Source organism: Hyla sarda, unplaced genomic scaffold (assembly GCF_029499605.1).
Source record: "Hyla sarda isolate aHylSar1 unplaced genomic scaffold, aHylSar1.hap1 scaffold_448, whole genome shotgun sequence".
NCBI classification, from domain to species: Eukaryota; Metazoa; Chordata; class Amphibia; order Anura; family Hylidae; genus Hyla; species Hyla sarda.
This window is the reverse complement of record NW_026610461.1, coordinates 128,053-150,725: the sequence shown is the minus strand read 5'-3', so window position 1 is coordinate 150,725 and position 22,673 is coordinate 128,053. Positions and strand designations below refer to the sequence as shown.

The following is a 22,673-nucleotide window of genomic DNA, read 5'->3' as shown; positions in this document are numbered from 1 at the left end:
AGCCTCCATCAGGCAAACTCCTCCAGGAAAGACCTTTGTTTCTCCACGCCAACGCCTTGGGATCCTCAAATGGGGTCACTCCTCCCATCTCGCAGGTCATGCGGGCATCAAGAAATCTGTGCAACTCATCTCTCGCTTCTATTGGTGGCCGACTCTAGAGACTGATGTGGTGGACTTTGTGCGAGCCTGCACTATCTGTGCCCGGGATAAGACTCCTCGCCAGAAGCCCGCTGGTTTTCTTCATCCTCTACCTGTCCCCGAACAACCTTGGTCTCTGATTGGTATGGATTTTATTACTGACTTACCCCCATCCCATGGCAACACTGTTATTTGGGTGGTCGTTGATCGATTCTCCAAAATGGCACATTTCATCCCTCTTCCTGGTCTTCCTTCAGCGCCTCAGTTGGCTAAACAATTTTTTGTACACATTTTTCGTCTTCACGGGTTGCCTACACAGATCGTCTCGGATAGAGGCGTCCAATTTGTGTCTAAATTCTGGAGGGCTCTCTGTAAACAACTCAAGATTAAATTAAATTTTTCTTCTGCATACCATCCTCAATCCAATGGACAAGTAGAGAGAATTAACCAGATCTTGGGTGACTATTTACGACATTTTGTTTCCTCCCGCCAGGATGACTGGGCAGATCTTCTACCTTGGGCCGAATTCTCGTATAATTTCAGAATCTCTGAATCTTCCTCCAAATCTCCGTTTTTCGTGGTGTACGGCCGTCACCCTCTTCCCCCCCTCCCTACCCCCTTGCCCTCTGGTCTGCCCGCTGTGGATGAAATTTCTCGTGATCTTTCCACCATATGGAAAGAGACCCAAAATTCTCTCTTACAGGCTTCTTCTCGCATGAAGAGATTCGCAGATAAGAAAAGAAGAGCTCCTCCCATTTTTTCCCCTGGAGACAAGGTATGGCTCTCCGCTAAATATGTCCGTTTCCGTGTCCCGAGCTATAAGTTGGGACCACGCTATCTTGGTCCTTTTAAAGTTTTGTGTCAAATTAATCCTGTCTCTTACAAACTTCTTCTTCCTCCTTCTCTTCGTATCCCTAATGCCTTTCACGTCTCTCTTCTTAAACCTCTCATCCTCAACCGTTTTTCTCCTAAATCTGTTCCTCCCACTCCTGTTTCCGGCTCCTCGGACATCTTCTCTGTCAAAGAGATTTTGGCCTCTAAAAAGGTCAGGGGAAGAACTTTTTTTTTAGTGGATTGGGAGGGTTGTGGTCCAGAAGAGAGGTCCTGGGAACCTGAGGACAATATCCTGGACAAAAGTCTGATCCTCAGGTTCTCAGGCCCCAAGAAGAGGGGGAGACCCAAGGGGGGGGGTACTGTTACGCCGAGCGCTCCGGGTCCCCGCTCCTCCCCGGAGCGCTCGCTACACTTCCCTCACTGCAGCGCCCCGGTCGGTTCCACGGACCCGGGGCGCTGCGTTACTACCTCCGGCCGGGATGCGATTCGCGATGCGGGTAGCGCCCGCTCGCGATGCGCACCCCGGCTCCCGTACCTTACTCGCTCCCCGTCAGTTCTGTCCCGGCGCGCGCGGCCCCGCTCCCTAGGGCGCGCGCGCGCCGGGTCTTTGCGATTTAAAGGGCCACTGCACCGCTGATTGGTGCAGTGGTTCCAATTAGTGTTTACACCTGTGCACTTCCCTATATCACCTCACTTCCCCTTCACTCCCTCGCCGGATCTTGTTGCCCTAGTGCCAGTGAAAGCGTTCCTTGTGTGTTCCTTGCCTGTGATTCCAGACCTTCTGCCGTTGCCCCTGACTACGATCCTTGCTGCCTGCCCCGACCTTCTGCTACGTCCGACCTTGCTTCTGTCTACTCCCTTGTACCGCGCCTATCTTCAGCAGCCAGAGAGGTTGAGCCGTTGCTAGGGGATACGACCTGGTCACTACCGCCGCAGCAAGACCATCCCGCTTTGCGGCGGGCTCTGGTGAAAACCAGTAGTGACTTAGAACCGATCCTCTAGCACGGTCCACGCCAATCCCTCTCTGGCACAGAGGATCCACTACCTGCCAGCCGGCATCGTGACAGAAAATAATAAATAGATATATTCCGGTATTAGAAACAGACCCAATATTAAGAGACTTATTATCAGAAGGTATTTCTATTGTGTCTAGGAGAGGCCCCACTATTGGAACCAGAGTCTCACCCAGTCTATTTATTAGTCAAAAGGAAAATGTAAAGGATCGGGACTGGTTGAGGAACATAGGTAATCGCAAATGTGGTCATACCAGATGCATTACATGTACACATATGGTGAATTCAAATACTGTAACGTCTTGTACAACAAATAGGACATACAATATACACCAATACATCAATTGTAACACTAAATCCATTATATATGTAGCCACATGCATTGCGTGTAATTTGCAATATGTAGGATGCTCGGGGAATTCACTAAAAGTGAGGTTCAGGAAACATATTACGGATGCTAAAAGTAGTTTGACAAACATGTCCATGCTGTCACGTCACTTTAGAGAGTCCCATTCAGGAGACACTACCCATTTACGAGTATTGGGAGTAGAAAAAGTCACCTTAGGACCTAGGGGAGGCGACCTCAGAAAGAAATTATACAATAGAGAGGCACATTGGATGTTCCTCTTGGGAACAAGATTCCCGCAAGGATTAAATAAAAGATTGGATTTAATGTTAACGTGTGCATAAATGGAATAAGTAAATATGGTGGATGTATACAATTTATCATTAATCACGCAAGTTTAGTCCCCGGTCTAACTTACATTCTTCGTCTCTTGTGCACATATAATAAATTTTGAATTGTTGTAAATTATAGGGGGATGTTCACACGGCGTGATGCACATCATGCGGTTATCGATTTATATATAAAAATATCTCGGATTTGGATGTTTAGATATAGTTTAAAGTGCGTATTTCGGTAAATATGTACCTCTAAACCAATATGAATATCGGTACATATAATAAATTTTGAATTGTCGCAAATTATAGGGGGTTGTTCACATGGTGTGATATACACCATGCGGTTATCGATTTATATATAAAAATATCTCGGATTCTTATGTGTAGATATAGTTTAAATTGCTTATTGCGGTTAAATATGCACCCCCGAATCAATATGAATATCGGTAGTATTGGTAGATTAGCCTTTGGACTATTCAAGTTTGAAATTTGAATGTTACTTGTAATGTGAAATTTAAAGCCGCATTGATTTCATCCTGGTGTGAACTCTCTCCGAACGATTAAATGTGATCATGATTCCCAATGCCATGTTTTGTAACCAACTGTTTTTAATTAAGATTCATGTGGTCATGTGACCAAACTCATGTGTATTTTAACCCGCATTATTGAGTGTATGTCTATCTACGACTAAGCACCTGAGGGTGCGAAACGCGTCAGATTGTGTCCTGCCTAAGCGTGTGAATAAAGCCATTGACAAGTTTTACCTGCATTTTCTCGAGTGCCGGACGTTTTCTTTTCTGTGAGATATATATATATATATATATATGCGCACACACACACATAGATATAAACGTATTCTCCGTTGAGATATTGCAGCCGCTGCTGTGTCCAGGCCCAGGAGCCTTAGCACTGTGCTGTGATGTCACTCAATACCACTGACATCACTAGGTGTAAACAACATCTCTCCTTTGCTGTGTATGTGACTATGGAGCTGTTTGGTGATGTCGTCTATTACGGCCTTCATAGAAGCAACAGGAGATTGTTGCATCCATCTTGAACCCTCAGAACTACAGTGCTATGATGTCACTCACTTCCACAGGCCTTGCAGAGTGTAAACAACAACAACCCAGCTTTGTTGTGTATGTAACCATAGGGATTTGTGATGTCACCTAGAACCTTCACAGCAGCGACAGCTTTATGAGGAGCATCAGCACTGCTCTGCCTGAGCAGAACCATCACCGCCATAGGTTGTCAAATAACCCGGATTTAACCCACACAGGTAAGTCCAATGGGGTGCAGGCATGTCCTCTATGCTTACAGCTTCCCGTGGGTGTTGGTTTGATACCGTTTGGGGACAGCCAAGGAGGCATCTGCAGGCAACAAAGGTAGGTGTGTGCTTGTGTGTGTGTTTCCTATGCAGATCCTAAGCCCAGTGTCACATGCAAGTAGGAGGAGTAAGAAGGGTTCCTGGCAAATCCGGGTTATGGATTGCATTTAAAAAGGCCCCGTGGGAGTGCAATGGGCCCCTGTCTTGCTGCTTAGCAATAATGGTATGGGTTTAGGTTCTGCTGTGTGTACTGGTGGTTGACTGCCCCCCAGCCCAGAGTGTGCATGGAAAATTGTCTGGCAGCCTCCCTGACAGCAAGCAGTGATAGTGCCCATGAAGGGGACCTTGTTGGGCCCGCCCCTTTCACGGTTATCGCTTCTCGGCCTTTTGGCTAAGATCAAGTGTAGTATCTGCATTTGGTCTGGTCGGAAGGTGTCTGTGGTACCCCGCTTCTCGGCCTTGGGGGATTGTCTCTCCTTACGGAGGGACTTCACCCCCTTGCTGCTATTGGGGAGTGGGCTTAGTCCACAGACAACGGGTTGCGATCCCCCTGTCTCTGGGACCTTGTGTCTCAGAAGGCATTTTCGGTACGTTGAGCGTTACCTGTAGCTTCGGAAGCACCTAGGGTACCCCCGACCTCTGCCTTGGGTAAGGGTTCCGCTTTTATAGCGGGATTCCGAGCCCCTGCTGCTATTGGGGAAGGGGCTTAGTCCCTGGGTGTGGAAGATGCCGTTCTCCTGGGCTTTCCCCTCTGGGGAAATGTCGATGCGAAATACCATCCGCATAGAGGTGTCGGAGAGCCATCGTCAGTTGAAGAACCTCCGCTTCATTGCGGAGGTGATTCTTCTTGACTACTTCCGCCTCAATAGGGAGGACATCCTGTGTCTAAATGACCAGGAAAGCCGTGGCCTGTATACCGTCACCTTCACGGCCACGGCGTGTTGCGATAACATCTATGCAACCTTGTCTGGTGCGGACCAGAGGGACGATCGACTCGACGGTCTTTCGTTCCAGTTCCTCTATGGTGAGGAACATATACCGTTGGTGGTGGCTATGCACAGCCCTCATGTGACTACGGAGGATATAGCCACTTTTCTTCGGCGATACTGCGAAGAGGTGCGATTCGCAAACAAAATCTTGAACTCCGTGCGGTTCTGGAACGGCAAGAGGAAGTTCTGGGTCAAGCTCCGTAAGGATCCCGGTGGTATTGGGGGTCTTTGCCATCCGCCCCCAAATTTTGCCATCGGGAGAGTTCGGGGCTTCCTGTTCTATCCTCAAATGCCTATGTATTGCCGAAATTGCTTGAGGTTTGGCCACACCCAGGAGACCTGCGGCGCGGAGCGTGTGATTCGCTGCAATAGGTGTGGCCAAGAAGGTCACATAGCCTCAAGATGTAGCCATACGATAAGGTGCAACCTCTGCGGAGAGGAAAATCACGATTTTAATTCCTGTCCCCATAAAGCAAAAACTACGATGGGTGGGTCAAGGCTGGGCCCACCCAAAGAGGGGACAGGACAAAAGACGTCCTTTTTTAAGATGCCCAAACCCCAGATGGCAGGTACTGATGGGTCCAGGCCCAAGACCTCTGGTGCTCCATCGGGGGGCCCACCGGTGGTAGTGCTAGGGGGAGGCCATGGGGATTCCACGAAGCCCGGGCGGGTGATCGAGTTTACTGCCCGGGAAATTGAAAGACGTCGATCGACTTCCTACCTGGCTCAAGAGCCCGCCGAAACTTCTGAAGGGGGCTCACCTGTGGCGGGTAGCAGCCGACGGGCCTCGGTGGGGGCAAAGGTGGACCCAAAATTACAGCATAAGCCAGGTACTGGCTTGGCCCAGGGTCGCCCTGCTCCGGACGAAGAGGCCCCGGTGAAAGCCCGCCGGAAGGGGAGCCAGGTGGCCAGGTCTGAGCCCGGTCCTGTTACTCCGCCTATACAGGACAGGGCCAAGAAGACAAGTGGCGCCAAACCAGGGTTTGCTGCCCCGCCAGCAGTGGACCCGGTGGGTAAAACTGGCCATCGTCGATCGATGGGGAAGTTGGAGCAACAGTCCTCAGCAACGCTTGCTGGGGAACAAGCGATGAAAACTTCCCAAGGTAGCGGCAAAGGTTCCGGAAAAGAGGCCTCACAGGCCCCTGTGCAGCAGTTCCAGTCGTCAAATGATGAAAGAAGACGCAGATCCATCAGCCGGGGGCCAGAGATTACATCGAGTGAGAGCAACACAGAGGATATGGACAGCAGTGTGACATTTAAAAGACAAAGAGAAGAAGAAGAGGAAGACATTCAAAGGAAAGCGGCGTGCCGTAGTTCGGACGAGAGCGAGCTCAGGGTCGGGGCATCATCGATCTCAAGCTCCGACCCTCAGAACATCAAGGAGCTGATGACCCCGCAGGCGGGGGATGACGGTACGCAGCTTATTATTGACTTTGATTCTCCAAGCACGGACTCTCCATAAACTATGCCTATCCCTGTAAAAATTGCCTCACTCAATGTGAGGTCCTTAAAGAGCCCTGATCGCAGGGCTGCTTTATTTTCTTATCTAGAGACATGTGACTTTGACCTTTGCCTGCTACAAGAATGTGGAATCCCTAGTAAAATGGACTATAAAGACTTAAAAGAAGACTGGAAGCTGGGCCCATCCATATGGTCCGGTGCAAATGACTGTCGTTCTGTGGGTGTTGGGCTGCTCTGCCGAGGCCAGTCCTTTTCTATTCATACAGTAACTGAGATTGTGCCTGGCAGAGCTCTTTTAATTCATCTATATTTTAATGGACTTTTAATTCGTGTTTTAAATGTGTATGCCCCTCCTGATAAACAGGAGCGGGCAGAACTATTTGAAATTTTACCACTGTTTTGTGTTGGGTCTTCCCCCCTGCTGGTGGGAGGTGATTTTAACTGCATACGTGATGGGGAACACCGGCAGGGTGGGGATATTAATCGTAAAGACCGCACTTCTTACCTGCTTAAAAATTTTATTGATGATTTTAATTTGAAAGATTGCTGGAAGGATCTCTTGCCGGAGGACCCGGGCGCCACATGGTCCAATGGAAGAGTGAGCTCCAGAATCGATTTTATTTTTTCCTCTAGAGCTTTTAAACCCCTGAAATGCACGCTCGAGCAGAATATCTTCTCTGATCATAAGCTCCTCTTGGTGGGCCTGGAGCTAGAGGGGGAGCAAAAAGCAAAAAGGGGCCTCTGGAGATTAAACACCACACTCCTAGAGGACCCTGAGATAAAAGAGGAGTTTGTGCGGACCTACCAGTGCTGGCAATCACAAAGAAAACCCCACGAGCCTATGCTGCACTGGTGGGAGGGCACCAAATCTAAAATCAGATTTTTTTTTATCAAAGCAGGTAAGAAGAAGGCAAAAATGGAAAAACAGTGGTTTTATGTTCTTAACATGCGTTTAAATGTACTTTTTAAATTGAAAGAAGCTGGTATGGATGTAGAAAATGATATTTTAAACCTTAAAACTGAAATAAAACATGCCATAGAAAAGAAAGGGAAACAAATCATTTTTAACTCACATGTGCAGCACCTGGAGGAGGGCGAGAAATGTTCCCGTTTCTTTTTTAAAAAAGTGATGAATAGGAGGGATATCATCCAAAACCTTGAGGGTGAATCCACTCCAAAAGGCATGTTAGATGCAGTTTTTAACTTCTACCAGCTTCTTTTTAATAAGAAAGATCTTAATCCATCCTTTTTAGAACATGTTCTTAATTCCCTTGATTTTAAGCTAGATGTTTTAGACCAGGAGGTTTTATCCCGTGATCTTAACTTAGATGAACTTTTATTTGTTTTTAAAAGTTTTTCTAGTGGGAAGGCCCCTGGGGAAGATGGTTTACCCATCGAATTTTATTTAGCTTTTTGGGATATTTTAAAGGATGATATGGTTTTATTGTATAAAGAAACTTTTATTGTTAATGAACTTCCCCCTTCCTGGAGGAGGGGGATTGTATCATTACTTTTTAAAAAAGGTGAAAAGGATATGCTAAAAAATTGGCGCCCCATCACACTTTTAAATGTCGATTATAAAATTTTAGCCAAGTTATTAGCTGTCCGTTTTAAACCTTTTATTCATAAATTAATTCACCCAAATCAGGTTTGTGGGGTACCTGGAAGGTCTATAGCTGAATCCCTAAATATTTTAAGAGATGTTTTATGGTATTTTAAGGATAGAAATCAAACTGTAGCAATTTTATCCTTAGACTTTGAAAAAGCCTTTGATAGGGTCTCCCATGAATACCTGTTTTTAGTTCTTAAAAAGATGGCAGTGCCTGAAACGATTTTAAGCCGAATCATGCTTTTATACCGATCCTGTTTTAGTCAAGTCTCTGTTAATGGCTTTTTAACCAGCGGTGTTCCTCTTTTATCAGGTGTCAAACAGGGCTGCCCCCTGTCCCCACTCCTTTTTATTTGCGCAATCGAACCACTGATGGCCCTCCTCAGAAAAGACCGGGTAGTAAGAGGCGTACCGATACCTGGTGGAGGAGGGACCCATCTAAAGGTGTTGGGGTACATGGATGATGTCACCATACTGTGCCCGGACTCTCCATCCATGAGGGGGGCATTGAGGAACACCAGCTATTTCTGCGAGGTCTCTGGTTTTAAGCTAAACACAGATAAATGTGACTGTTTTTATATTGGCTCCTGGGATTCATCCATCACCCCAGGAGTCACAATGCAACAGGATCAAATTAAAGTTTTAGGTATTGTTTTTAACCAGGTCAATGATGGGAGCCCTAACTGGGATTCAGCTATAGCTAAGATGGAGAAGAAGATTTTAATGTGGAATCTTAGAAACCTTACCATGGAGGGGAAGATTTTAATAATAAAGATGGTTTTACTCCCTATTATGCTATACATTGCCATGGTATTTCCTCCATCTATTTTATACATTAAAAAAGTAACTAGAATTGTTTTTACTTTTTTATGGGGTTCAAAAATGGAGAAATTAAAGCGTGATTTTATGTACAAAAGTAAAGATAATGGCGGGAAAGATGTTCCTAACCTTTTTACTTTCTTTTACATAAAGTATTTCTGTTTCTGTTTTAAAATTATTAAATCCGATGGCATTTTTAGCTGCTTTTTAAGGTACGCTGCGGGCATGGTTTTTAAAAGATGGTTGCGCATCCCTCTGAACGCTCCGGTGCTTCTGTGTCCCCCAAAACATTATGTGGTGTTGGAAAAGACAGTCAGGCTCCTAGGTCTCCAAGATTTGGAGCCTGACATACTGGGGGACCAGAGAAAGGTATCAAAGGTCCTCAGGCGGAGTGAGGTTACCCTGGCAGTGTCCAATTTCACACAGGCAAGATCCAAAAAGGTATGGCGGAACGTGTACGGGAAGTTTCTGGCGAATGTACACAGGGATCTTGCCTGGGCAATCGTCCACCAGTGCCTCCCTACTCGTGAGTTCCAGCACAGGCGAGGACTGGTGGCGAGAGCCAAGTGCCCAAGAGATGGCTGCGGAGTGGACGAAACGGTGCTGCACATATTTTGGAACTGCCCTTTTGCACGGGAGCTTTGGAGGAAGGTAGGCCCACTTTTGAAGTGGGCCTGCGGCCTAAAAGATTTTAATCACGAATGTGTCTTTTACGGTCTTTTTAACTGCCCCAATTTTAAACAGCAGATGATCTGCTGGATGATTATTAATTGTTTTAAAAATGCCATCTGGAAAGTTAGGAACATCTTACTTTTTAAACATGATTTTATTGATGTTAAAAACTGTATAAAGCTGGCCCTGAGTGAGATGTACATCTATTACCTAAGAGACAAGAAACAGTTGGGGGCCAGCGAGGCAGCATCCATGTGGTGTCTGCCTCTATGGAACGAAATAACAGTATAATCAGTTTTTATGACATTTGTATAATGTTTTATCCTGCCATTTTTATTTTTTCTCCTTTTATTACTGGTTTTATTATTTGTATTTTAAAACTTTTGTGAACCTTTTATTATTTAGCATTTTAAATTTTGTATGGTTTCTTATTTATTCAATAAAATTTTGTTGAAACCTTATCTGTTCTTATCAGTTTAATATCTGATACGTCCCCTATCTGGGGACCATATATTAAATGGATTTTTGAGAACGGGGGCCGATTTCGAAGCTTGCTTCCGTCGCCCTATGCATTGACCCAATATGGCAGTATCTTCGGGTACAGTGCACCACCCCCTTACAGGGTTAAAAAGAAAGATTCCTACTTTCATTGCTACCTGCTTGCTGGCTAGCCAGCTAGCCAGCCCTGTGGGCCTTGCTGCTGCTGCAGCCAAAAAACAAAAGGTGGTGCTTCTGCTGCTTCTGCTTCTGCTTGTGTCTGGCCCCTGTTGGAGCGTCCAGGCACAGGACTTCTGCTGCTGCTGACTAAATGGCCTCCTTAATTGGATCATTTGAGTAGCCAGCACACCTGTGCAGGTAGGGCATGACATGATAGGCAGCTGCCTTGATAGCGGGTGGGTGCTGAATGTTCCTAATTGACAAAATAAGATTAATGCTTATGAAGAAATATAAAATCTCATCCCTTCCCCAATATCGCGCCACACCCCTACCCCTTAATTCCCTGGTTGAACGTGATGGACATATGTCTTTTTTCGACCGTACTAACTATGTAACTATGTAACATAACATGGGGGGGGGGGGGGGGGGGGTCTCCTGGCTGTTCACACAGGTGTGTCATTGCTGTACATTGACCATGCATTGCTTCTGTGGTATTGCAAAGGCAAAGACAAATGCTTCCAGCCATCCATTGCACTAATGGATTGGTCATCAGCTGGCTGTCTATGTCCCGCATCAATATAGACCAAAGTACAGAGGGTTAGGCTATGCTATTGTGCACCTACCTGATGCATCAGAAGGTGCGAGGCCCTTGCTAAATTCTGTGCACAGACTTTGAGATCTATGCTTTAGACTGTATCTAAACCTGCTCCAACATGGACTGACATTCTGGCCTACTTTCAGCCGATGCGACTTGTCTGTCGCTGAACAGTCGCTTTTTATGTATTCAGCACCTATGTATAATGTTGTAAAAATGCTCTAGAAGCTAAAGTCGCAGAAATGTCACACATATTTGGCCTGCAACTTTCTGTGCGACAAATTCAGGACAGGAAAAATCAGTATAAATCCTTAGAAAATTATCCCCCAGTGTCTCCATCTGCTGGCGGTATTGAATAAGCATTGCTGCACTGATGGGGTATGCATTAGACGAAAAAAAAGAAGAAAAAGAAGAATAATACGCCCAGAAAAGAGGCGAAAAGGAGAAAAACGTAAAAAAACGTGAAAAAAAAGTAAGAGGAAGAGAAGGGAAAAAAAGGTGGAAATGGGTTTAAAAGTGATTTCGGCGGAGAAATATATATATATATATATATATATATATATATATATATATATATGCGCACACACACACATAGATATAAACGTATTCTCCGTTGAGATATTGCAGCCGCTGCTGTGTCCAGGCCCAGGAGCCTTAGCACTGTGCTGTGATGTCACTCAATACCACTGACATCACTAGGTGTAAACAACATCTCTCCTTTGCTGTGTATGTGACTATGGAGCTGTTTGGTGATGTCGTCTATTACGGCCTTCATAGAAGCAACAGGAGATTGTTGCATCCATCTTGAACCCTCAGAACTACAGTGCTATGATGTCACTCACTTCCACAGGCCTTGCAGAGTGTAAACAACAACAACCCAGCTTTGTTGTGTATGTAACCATAGGGATTTGTGATGTCACCTAGAACCTTCACAGCAGCGACAGCTTTATGAGGAGCATCAGCACTGCTCTGCCTGAGCAGAACCATCACCGCCATAGGTTGTCAAATAACCCGGATTTAACCCACACAGGTAAGTCCAATGGGGTGCAGGCATGTCCTCTATGCTTACAGCTTCCCGTGGGTGTTGGTTTGATACCGTTTGGGGACAGCCAAGGAGGCATCTGCAGGCAACAAAGGTAGGTGTGTGCTTGTGTGTGTGTTTCCTATGCAGATCCTAAGCCCAGTGTCACATGCAAGTAGGAGGAGTAAGAAGGGTTCCTGGCAAATCCGGGTTATGGATTGCATTTAAAAAGGCCCCGTGGGAGTGCAATGGGCCCCTGTCTTGCTGCTTAGCAATAATGGTATGGGTTTAGGTTCTGCTGTGTGTACTGGTGGTTGACTGCCCCCCAGCCCAGAGTGTGCATGGAAAATTGTCTGGCAGCCTCCCTGACAGCAAGCAGTGATAGTGCCCATGAAGGGGACCTTGTTGGGCCCGCCCCTTTCACGGTTATCGCTTCTCGGCCTTTTGGCTAAGATCAAGTGTAGTATCTGCTTGCTTGATCTGGCTGGAAGGTGCCCGGGGTACCCGCTCCTTTTCCCTGGGGGATCGTCCCATCTATATGGTGGGACTAAACCCCCTTGCTGACATCAGGGTGGCGGCTTAGTCCCCGGGCAACGAGGAGCGATCACCACCTACCTACCTGCCTGCAGTAGGGGAGGTGTTTTTTCTGCGATGGAGGAGGCTGGCAAGAAAGAAGAGCCTGCTGGAGGTGTACCTAGCTACGCCAGACTACGAAATGGAGTCCGAATTACTCTTTTGGATGCTGGAAAGAAGGAGAGAGGTTTATTCTTCGTGGTGGAGGAGATTTTGTTCCAGCTTTTTGAGCTGAGGAAGGACCAGATATTATCGATGCTGGAATTTCCAAGAAGTGGAGTCTATGATGTGGTTCTGGTTTCGGAGGAGGACTATGGTGTGTTCTGCAATAAAGCATTGCTGTGGAAGTCGCACCCTAAGTTGGGAGGGGTAGAGATTACTCCCCATTTCCCGACTCGGGAAAGACTTATAACTGTGAGGATGTACAGTCCGTATATCACAGAAGAAGAGATTGTTCTGTTCCTTTCTAGATTCTGTGAGGAGGTGAAGCCAAAAGGCAAGATCTATAATCAATATGGACTTTGGACGACAAAGTGGAAATTTCAAGTGAAGTTTCAGAAAACACCTAATGGAAAGCTAATTTATCCCCCAGGGCGTTTTAAGATTGGCCCAGTAAATGGGGACCTGTTCTTTTCAGGCATGGACGACTTTTGTCGAAAGTGTAAAAGGTATGGCCATAGGAAAGATTTTTGTGATATTGTTTGGTGCTATAAATGCCAAGAAGAAGGCCATGAGCCAGAAGCATGTAAGGTGAAGAAAAAGTGTCATCTATGTGGTGATGAGGGACACCTGGCAGTAATGTGTCCTAAGAAGAAGAAGAAGAAAAAGGAGGTTATGAAACGAAGTAGGGAGGAGGAAACTGATGTGAGGGAAGAACCTGAAGAGGAGGAAACTCCAACCAGGAAAGTGATGGAGGAGAAGAAAAGGAAAGAAAATGAAGAAGAATATGTACCGGTAGAGTATGGAGGCTCTCTTGATGTTGTCTTCAAGAGTGTGTCAAAAAAAGAGAAAAAAGCCTTTGACGAGGATTTGGGAAATCTGAAAGAAAGATTGGGAATCAAAGTCAATGAAGCAAGGGATAAAGTCTATTGTTCCTTTCACGCAGATATAGATAGATTTGTGGAAACATACAAGGTTCCAGCGTGGCTGGCGATTCCAGCCAAAAGTGAGATGCTGAGTGGATCTATAACTTGTGGTTTCTTAGACTTCTTGATGGTCTTTGCATGGAGAAGAGGAATGACATTTGGGTAATTTTTCTTTAAGAAATTATAGAATTATAGTATGGTTAGTTTTGGTTTGATAATTTTTTTTATGTTTTAAATATGGTTTCTTTTATTGTTTAAAAAAAAAAAAAAAAAGAGATAAAGAAATAAAGAAAAACGGGTTTTCCTGATGATGAACAAAAAATCAAGCTCAAATAAGATCTTAGAGCTCTGATGGAGTTCTGAGGGTTAACTAAAAAAAAAAAAAAAAATCTGTTCTTATCAGTTTAATATCTGATACGTCCCCTATCTGGGGACCATATATTAAATGGATTTTTGAGAACGGGGGCCGATTTCGAAGCTTGCTTCCGTCGCCCTATGCATTGACCCGATATGGCAGTATCTTCGGGTACAGTGCACCACCCCCTTACAGGGTTAAAAAGAAAGATTCCTACTTTCATTGCTACCTGCTTGCTGGCTAGCCAGCTAGCCAGCCCTGTGGGCCTTGCTGCTGCTGCAGCCAAAAAACAAAAGGTGGTGCTGCTGCTGCTTCTGCTGCTTCTGCTTCTGCTTGTGTCTGGCCCCTGTTGGAGCGTCCAGGCACAGGACTTCTGCTGCTGCTGACTAAATGGCCTCCTTAATTGGATCATTTGAGTAGCCAGCACACCTGTGCAGGTAGGGCATGACATGATAGGCAGCTGCCTTGATAGCGGGTGGGTGCTGAATGTTCCTAATTGACAAAATAAGATTAATGCTTATGAAGAAATATAAAATCTCATCCCTTCCCCAATATCGCGCCACACCCCTACCCCTTAATTCCCTGGTTGAACGTGATGGACATATGTCTTTTTTCGACCGTACTAACTATGTAACTATGTAACATAACATGGGGGGGGGGGGGGGTCTCCTGGCTGTTCACACAGGTGTGTCATTGCTGTACATTGACCATGCATTGCTTCTGTGGTATTGCAAAGGCAAAGACAAATGCTTCCAGCCATCCATTGCACTAATGGATTGGTCATCAGCTGGCTGTCTATGTCCCGCATGAATATAGACCAAAGTACAGAGGGTTAGGCTATGCTATTGTGCACCTACCTGATGCATCAGAAGGTGCGAGGCCCTTGCTAAATTCTGTGCACAGACTTTGAGATCTATGCTTTAGACTGTATCTAAACCTGCTCCAACATGGACTGACATTCTGGCCTACTTTCAGCCGATGCGACTTGTCTGTCGCTGAACAGTCGCTTTTTATGTATTCAGCACCTATGTATAATGTTGTAAAAATGCTCTAGAAGCTAAAGTCGCAGAAATGTCACACATATTTGGCCTGCAACTTTCTGTGCGACAAATTCAGACAGGAAAAATCAGTATAAATCCTTAGAAAATTATCCCCCAGTGTCTCCATCTGCTGGCGGTATTGAATAAGCATTGCTGCACTGATGGGGTATGCATTAGACGAAAAAAAAGAAGAAAAAGAAGAATAATACGCCCAGAAAAGAGGCGAAAAGGAGAAAAACGTAAAAAAACGTGAAAAAAAAGTAAGAGGAAGAGAAGGGAAAAAAAGGTGGAAATGGGTTTAAAAGTGATTTCGGCGGAGAAATATATATATATATATATATATATATATATATATATATATATATGCGCACACACACACATAGATATAAACGTATTCTCCGTTGAGATATTGCAGCCGCTGCTGTGTCCAGGCCCAGGAGCCTTAGCACTGTGCTGTGATGTCACTCAATACCACTGACATCACTAGGTGTAAACAACATCTCTCCTTTGCTGTGTATGTGACTATGGAGCTGTTTGGTGATGTCGTCTATTACGGCCTTCATAGAAGCAACAGGAGATTGTTGCATCCATCTTGAACCCTCAGAACTACAGTGCTATGATGTCACTCACTTCCACAGGCCTTGCAGAGTGTAAACAACAACAACCCAGCTTTGTTGTGTATGTAACCAAAGGGATTTGTGATGTCACCTAGAACCTTCACAGCAGCGACAGCTTTATGAGGAGCATCAGCACTGCTCTGCCTGAGCAGAACCATCACCGCCATAGGTTGTCAAATAACCCGGATTTAACCCACACAGGTAAGTCCAATGGGGTGCAGGCATGTCCTCTATGCTTACAGCTTCCCGTGGGTGTTGGTTTGATACCGTTTGGGGACAGCCAAGGAGGCATCTGCAGGCAACAAAGGTAGGTGTGTGCTTGTGTGTGTGTTTCCTATGCAGATCCTAAGCCCAGTGTCACATGCAAGTAGGAGGAGTAAGAAGGGTTCCTGGCAAATCCGGGTTATGGATTGCATTTAAAAAGGCCCCGTGGGAGTGCAATGGGCCCCTGTCTTGCTGCTTAGCAATAATGGTATGGGTTTAGGTTCTGCTGTGTGTACTGGTGGTTGACTGCCCCCCAGCCCAGAGTGTGCATGGAAAATTGTCTGGCAGCCTCCCTGACAGCAAGCAGTGATAGTGCCCATGAAGGGGACCTTGTTGGGCCCGCCCCTTTCACGGTTATCGCTTCTCGGCCTTTTGGCTAAGATCAAGTGTAGTATCTGTTCTTATCAGTTTAATATCTGATACGTCCCCTATCTGGGGACCATATATTAAATGGATTTTTGAGAACGGGGGCCGATTTCGAAGCTTGCTTCCGTCGCCCTATGCATTGACCCGATATGGCAGTATCTTCGGGTACAGTGCACCACCCCCTTACAGGGTTAAAAAGAAAGATTCCTACTTTCATTGCTACCTGCTTGCTGGCTAGCCAGCTAGCCAGCCCTGTGGGCCTTGCTGCTGCTGCAGCCAAAAAACAAAAGGTGGTGCTGCTGCTGCTTCTGCTGCTTCTGCTTCTGCTTGTGTCTGGCCCCTGTTGGAGCGTCCAGGCACAGGACTTCTGCTGCTGCTGACTAAATGGCCTCCTTAATTGGATCATTTGAGTAGCCAGCACACCTGTGCAGGTAGGGCATGACATGATAGGCAGCTGCCTTGATAGCGGGTGGGTGCTGAATGTTCCTAATTGACAAAATAAGATTAATGCTTATGAAGAAATATAAAATCTCATCCCTTCCCCAATATCGCGCCACACCCCTACCCCTTAATTCCCTGGTTGAACGTGATGGACATATGTCTTTTTTCGACCGTACTAACTATGTAACTATGTAACATAACATGGGGGGGGGGGGTCTCCTGGCTGTTCACACAGGTGTGTCATTGCTGTACATTGACCATGCATTGCTTCTGTGGTATTGCAAAGGCAAAGACAAATGCTTCCAGCCATCCATTGCACTAATGGATTGGTCATCAGCTGGCTGTCTATGTCCCGCATCAATATAGACCAAAGTACAGAGGGTTAGGCTATGCTATTGTGCACCTACCTGATGCATCAGAAGGTGCGAGGCCCTTGCTAAATTCTGTGCACAGACTTTGAGATCTATGCTTTAGACTGTATCTAAACCTGCTCCAACATGGACTGACATTCTGGCCTACTTTCAGCCGATGCGACTTGTCTGTCGCTGAACAGTCGCTTTTTATGTATTCAGCACCTATGTATAATGTTGTAAAAATGCTCTAGAAGCTAAAGTCGCAGAAATGTCACACATATTTGGCCTGCAACTTTCTGTGCGACAAATTCAGACAGGAAAAATCTGTATAAATCCTTAGAAAATTATCCCCCAGTGTCTCCATCTGCTGGCGGTATTGAATAAGCATTGCTGCACTGATGGGGTATGCATTAGACGAAAAAAAAGAAGAAAAAGAAGAATAATACGCCCAGAAAAGAGGCGAAAAGGAGAAAAACGTAAAAAAACGTGAAAAAAAAGTAAGAGGAAGAGAAGGGAAAAAAAGGTGGAAATGGGTTTAAAAGTGATTTCGGCGGAGAAATATATATATATATATATATATATATATATATATATATATATATATATATGCGCACACACACACATAGATATAAACGTATTCTCCGTTGAGATATTGCAGCCGCTGCTGTGTCCAGGCCCAGGAGCCTTAGCACTGTGCTGTGATGTCACTCAATACCACTGACATCACTAGGTGTAAACAACATCTCTCCTTTGCTGTGTATGTGACTATGGAGCTGTTTGGTGATGTCGTCTATTACGGCCTTCATAGAAGCAACAGGAGATTGTTGCATCCATCTTGAACCCTCAGAACTACAGTGCTATGATGTCACTCACTTCCACAGGCCTTGCAGAGTGTAAACAACAACAACCCAGCTTTGTTGTGTATGTAACCATAGGGATTTGTGATGTCACCTAGAACCTTCACAGCAGCGACAGCTTTATGAGGAGCATCAGCACTGCTCTGCCTGAGCAGAACCATCACCGCCATAGGTTGTCAAATAACCCGGATTTAACCCACACAGGTAAGTCCAATGGGGTGCAGGCATGTCCTCTATGCTTACAGCTTCCCGTGGGTGTTGGTTTGATACCGTTTGGGGACAGCCAAGGAGGCATCTGCAGGCAACAAAGGTAGGTGTGTGCTTGTGTGTGTGTTTCCTATGCAGATCCTAAGCCCAGTGTCACATGCAAGTAGGAGGAGTAAGAAGGGTTCCTGGCAAATCCGGGTTATGGATTGCATTTAAAAAGGCCCCGTGGGAGTGCAATGGGCCCCTGTCTTGCTGCTTAGCAATAATGGTATGGGTTTAGGTTCTGCTGTGTGTACTGGTGGTTGACTGCCCCCCAGCCCAGAGTGTGCATGGAAAATTGTCTGGCAGCCTCCCTGACAGCAAGCAGTGATAGTGCCCATGAAGGGGACCTTGTTGGGCCCGCCCCTTTCACGGTTATCGCTTCTCGGCCTTTTGGCTAAGATCAAGTGTAGTATCTGTTCTTATCAGTTTAATATCTGATACGTCCCCTATCTGGGGACCATATATTAAATGGATTTTTGAGAACGGGGGCCGATTTCGAAGCTTGCTTCCGTCGCCCTATGCATTGACCCGATATGGCAGTATCTTCGGGTACAGTGCACCACCCCCTTACAGGGTTAAAAAGAAAGATTCCTACTTTCATTGCTACCTGCTTGCTGGCTAGCCAGCTAGCCAGCCCTGTGGGCCTTGCTGCTGCTGCTTCTGCTGCTTCTGCTTCTGCTTGTGTCTGGCCCCTGTTGGAGCGTCCAGGCACAGGACTTCTGCTGCTGCTGACTAAATGGCCTCCTTAATTGGATCATTTGAGTAGCCAGCACACCTGTGCAGGTAGGGCATGACATGATAGGCAGCTGCCTTGATAGCGGGTGGGTGCTGAATGTTCCTAATTGACAAAATAAGATTAATGCTTATGAAGAAATATAAAATCTCATCCCTTCCCCAATATCGCGCCACACCCCTACCCCTTAATTCCCTGGTTGAACGTGATGGACATATGTCTTTTTTCGACCGTACTAACTATGTAACTATGTAACATAACATGGGGGGGGGGGGGGGGGGGGGGTCTCCTGGCTGTTCACACAGGTGTGTCATTGCTGTACATTGACCATGCATTGCTTCTGTGGTATTGCAAAGGCAAAGACAAATGCTTCCAGCCATCCATTGCACTAATGGATTGGTCATCAGCTGGCTGTCTATGTCCCGCATCAATATAGACCAAAGTACAGAGGGTTAGGCTATGCTATTGTGCACCTACCTGATGCATCAGAAGGTGCGAGGCCCTTGCTAAATTCTGTGCACAGACTTTGAGATCTATGCTTTAGACTGTATCTAAACCTGCTCCAACATGGACTGACATTCTGGCCTACTTTCAGCCGATGCGACTTGTCTGTCGCTGAACAGTCGCTTTTTATGTATTCAGCACCTATGTATAATGTTGTAAAAATGCTCTAGAAGCTAAAGTCGCAGAAATGTCACACATATTTGGCCTGCAACTTTCTGTGCGACAAATTCAGACAGGAAAAATCAGTATAAATCCTTAGAAAATTATCCCCCAGTGTCTCCATCTGCTGGCGGTATTGAATAAGCATTGCTGCACTGATGGGGTATGCATTAGACGAAAAAAAAGAAGAAAAAGAAGAATAATACGCCCAGAAAAGAGGCGAAAAGGAGAAAAACGTAAAAAAACGTGAAAAAAAAGTAAGAGGAAGAGAAGGGAAAAAAAGGTGGAAATGGGTTTAAAAGTGATTTCGGCGGAGAAATATATATATATATATATATATATATATATATATATATATATATATATATATATATGCGCACACACACACATAGATATAAACGTATTCTCCGTTGAGATATTGCAGCCGCTGCTGTGTCCAGGCCCAGGAGCCTTAGCACTGTGCTGTGATGTCACTCAATACCACTGACATCACTAGGTGTAAACAACATCTCTCCTTTGCTGTGTATGTGACTATGGAGCTGTTTGGTGATGTCGTCTATTACGGCCTTCATAGAAGCAACAGGAGATTGTTGCATCCATCTTGAACCCTCAGAACTACAGTGCTATGATGTCACTCACTTCCACAGGCCTTGCAGAGTGTAAACAACAACAACCCAGCTTTGTTGTGTATGTAACCATAGGGATTTGTGATGTCACCTAGAACCTTCACAGCAGCGACAGCTTTATGAGGAGCATCAGCACTGCTCTGCCTGAGCAGAACCATCACCGCCATAGGTTGTCAAATAACCCGGATTTAACCCACACAGGTAAGTCCAATGGGGTGCAGGCATGTCCTCTATGCTTACAGCTTCCCGTGGGTGTTGGTTTGATACCGTTTGGGGACAGCCAAGGAGGCATCTGCAGGCAACAAAGGTAGGTGTGTGCTTGTGTGTGTGTTTCCTATGCAGATCCTAAGCCCAGTGTCACATGCAAGTAGGAGGAGTAAGAAGGGTTCCTGGCAAATCCGGGTTATGGATTGCATTTAAAAAGGCCCCGTGGGAGTGCAATGGGCCCCTGTCTTGCTGCTTAGCAATAATGGTATGGGTTTAGGTTCTGCTGTGTGTACTGGTGGTTGACTGCCCCCCAGCCCAGAGTGTGCATGGAAAATTGTCTGGCAGCCTCCCTGACAGCAAGCAGTGATAGTGCCCATGAAGGGGACCTTGTTGGGCCCGCCCCTTTCACGGTTATCGCTTCTCGGCCTTTTGGCTAAGATCAAGTGTAGTATCTGTTCTTATCAGTTTAATATCTGATACGTCCCCTATCTGGGGACCATATATTAAATGGATTTTTGAGAACGGGGGCCGATTTCGAAGCTTGCTTCCGTCGCCCTATGCATTGACCCGATATGGCAGTATCTTCGGGTACAGTGCACCACCCCCTTACAGGGTTAAAAAGAAAGATTCCTACTTTCATTGCTACCTGCTTGCTGGCTAGCCAGCTAGCCAGCCCTGTGGGCCTTGCTGCTGCTGCAGCCAAAAAACAAAAGGTGGTGCTGCTGCTGCTTCTGCTGCTTCTGCTTCTGCTTGTGTCTGGCCCCTGTTGGAGCGTCCAGGCACAGGACTTCTGCTGCTGCTGACTAAATGGCCTCCTTAATTGGATCATTTGAGTAGCCAGCACACCTGTGCAGGTAGGGCATGACATGATAGGCAGCTGCCTTGATAGCGGGTGGGTGCTGAATGTTCCTAATTGACAAAATAAGATTAATGCTTATGAAGAAATATAAAATCTCATCCCTTCCCCAATATCGCGCCACACCCCTACCCCTTAATTCCCTGGTTGAACGTGATGGACATATGTCTTTTTTCGACCGTACTAACTATGTAACTATGTAACATAACATGGGGGGGGGGGGGGGTCTCCTGGCTGTTCACACAGGTGTGTCATTGCTGTACATTGACCATGCATTGCTTCTGTGGTATTGCAAAGGCAAAGACAAATGCTTCCAGCCATCCATTGCACTAATGGATTGGTCATCAGCTGGCTGTCTATGTCCCGCATCAATATAGACCAAAGTACAGAGGGTTAGGCTATGCTATTGTGCACCTACCTGATGCATCAGAAGGTGCGAGGCCCTTGCTAAATTCTGTGCACAGACTTTGAGATCTATGCTTTAGACTGTATCTAAACCTGCTCCAACATGGACTGACATTCTGGCCTACTTTCAGCCGATGCGACTTGTCTGTCGCTGAACAGTCGCTTTTTATGTATTCAGCACCTATGTATAATGTTGTAAAAATGCTCTAGAAGCTAAAGTCGCAGAAATGTCACACATATTTGGCCTGCAACTTTCTGTGCGACAAATTCAGACAGGAAAAATCAGTATAAATCCTTAGAAAATTATCCCCCAGTGTCTCCATCTGCTGGCGGTATTGAATAAGCATTGCTGCACTGATGGGGTATGCATTAGACGAAAAAAAAGAAGAAAAAGAAGAATAATACGCCCAGAAAAGAGGCGAAAAGGAGAAAAACGTAAAAAAACGTGAAAAAAAAGTAAGAGGAAGAGAAGGGAAAAAAAGGTGGAAATGGGTTTAAAAGTGATTTCGGCGGAGAAATATATATATATATATATATATATATATATATATATATATATGCGCACACACACACACATAGATATAAACGTATTCTCCGTTGAGATATTGCAGCCGCTGCTGTGTCCAGGCCCAGGAGCCTTAGCACTGTGCTGTGATGTCACTCAATACCACTGACATCACTAGGTGTAAACAACATCTCTCCTTTGCTGTGTATGTGACTATGGAGCTGTTTGGTGATGTCGTCTATTACGGCCTTCATAGAAGCAACAGGAGATTGTTGCATCCATCTTGAACCCTCAGAACTACAGTGCTATGATGTCACTCACTTCCACAGGCCTTGCAGAGTGTAAACAACAACAACCCAGCTTTGTTGTGTATGTAACCATAGGGATTTGTGATGTCACCTAGAACCTTCACAGCAGCGACAGCTTTATGAGGAGCATCAGCACTGCTCTGCCTGAGCAGAACCATCACCGCCATAGGTTGTCAAATAACCCGGATTTAACCCACACAGGTAAGTCCAATGGGGTGCAGGCATGTCCTCTATGCTTACAGCTTCCCGTGGGTGTTGGTTTGATACCGTTTGGGGACAGCCAAGGAGGCATCTGCAGGCAACAAAGGTAGGTGTGTGCTTGTGTGTGTGTTTCCTATGCAGATCCTAAGCCCA

The 22,673-nt window shown here is 45.8% G+C and overlaps 5 non-coding genes and 2 pseudogenes across 5 annotated transcripts; all 7 read left to right on the top strand.

The window, feature by feature from the left end:
* The first annotated feature begins 4,364 nt into the window (after positions 1–4,364).
* Positions 4,365–4,582, top strand: LOC130335183 (U2 spliceosomal RNA; annotated as a pseudogene).
* A 5,389-nt stretch (positions 4,583–9,971) lies between these two features.
* On the top strand, positions 9,972–10,157 carry LOC130335156 (U2 spliceosomal RNA). Its single transcript, XR_008876844.1, has one exon. It is a non-coding gene; the product is annotated as a U2 spliceosomal RNA (small nuclear RNA).
* Positions 10,158–12,244: 2,087 nt separating this feature from the next.
* On the top strand, positions 12,245–12,374 carry LOC130335177 (U2 spliceosomal RNA; annotated as a pseudogene).
* Positions 12,375–13,825: 1,451 nt separating this feature from the next.
* LOC130335164 (U2 spliceosomal RNA) lies at positions 13,826–14,016 on the top strand. Its single transcript, XR_008876850.1, has one exon. It is a non-coding gene; the product is annotated as a U2 spliceosomal RNA (small nuclear RNA).
* A 2,090-nt stretch (positions 14,017–16,106) lies between these two features.
* On the top strand, positions 16,107–16,297 carry LOC130335217 (U2 spliceosomal RNA). Its single transcript, XR_008876883.1, has one exon. It is a non-coding gene; the product is annotated as a U2 spliceosomal RNA (small nuclear RNA).
* A 2,093-nt stretch (positions 16,298–18,390) lies between these two features.
* Positions 18,391–18,581, top strand: LOC130335216 (U2 spliceosomal RNA). The gene has a single exon (XR_008876882.1). It is a non-coding gene; the product is annotated as a U2 spliceosomal RNA (small nuclear RNA).
* Positions 18,582–20,658: 2,077 nt separating this feature from the next.
* On the top strand, positions 20,659–20,849 carry LOC130335214 (U2 spliceosomal RNA). Its single transcript, XR_008876880.1, has one exon. It is a non-coding gene; the product is annotated as a U2 spliceosomal RNA (small nuclear RNA).
* The last annotated feature ends 1,824 nt before the right edge of the window (positions 20,850–22,673 follow it).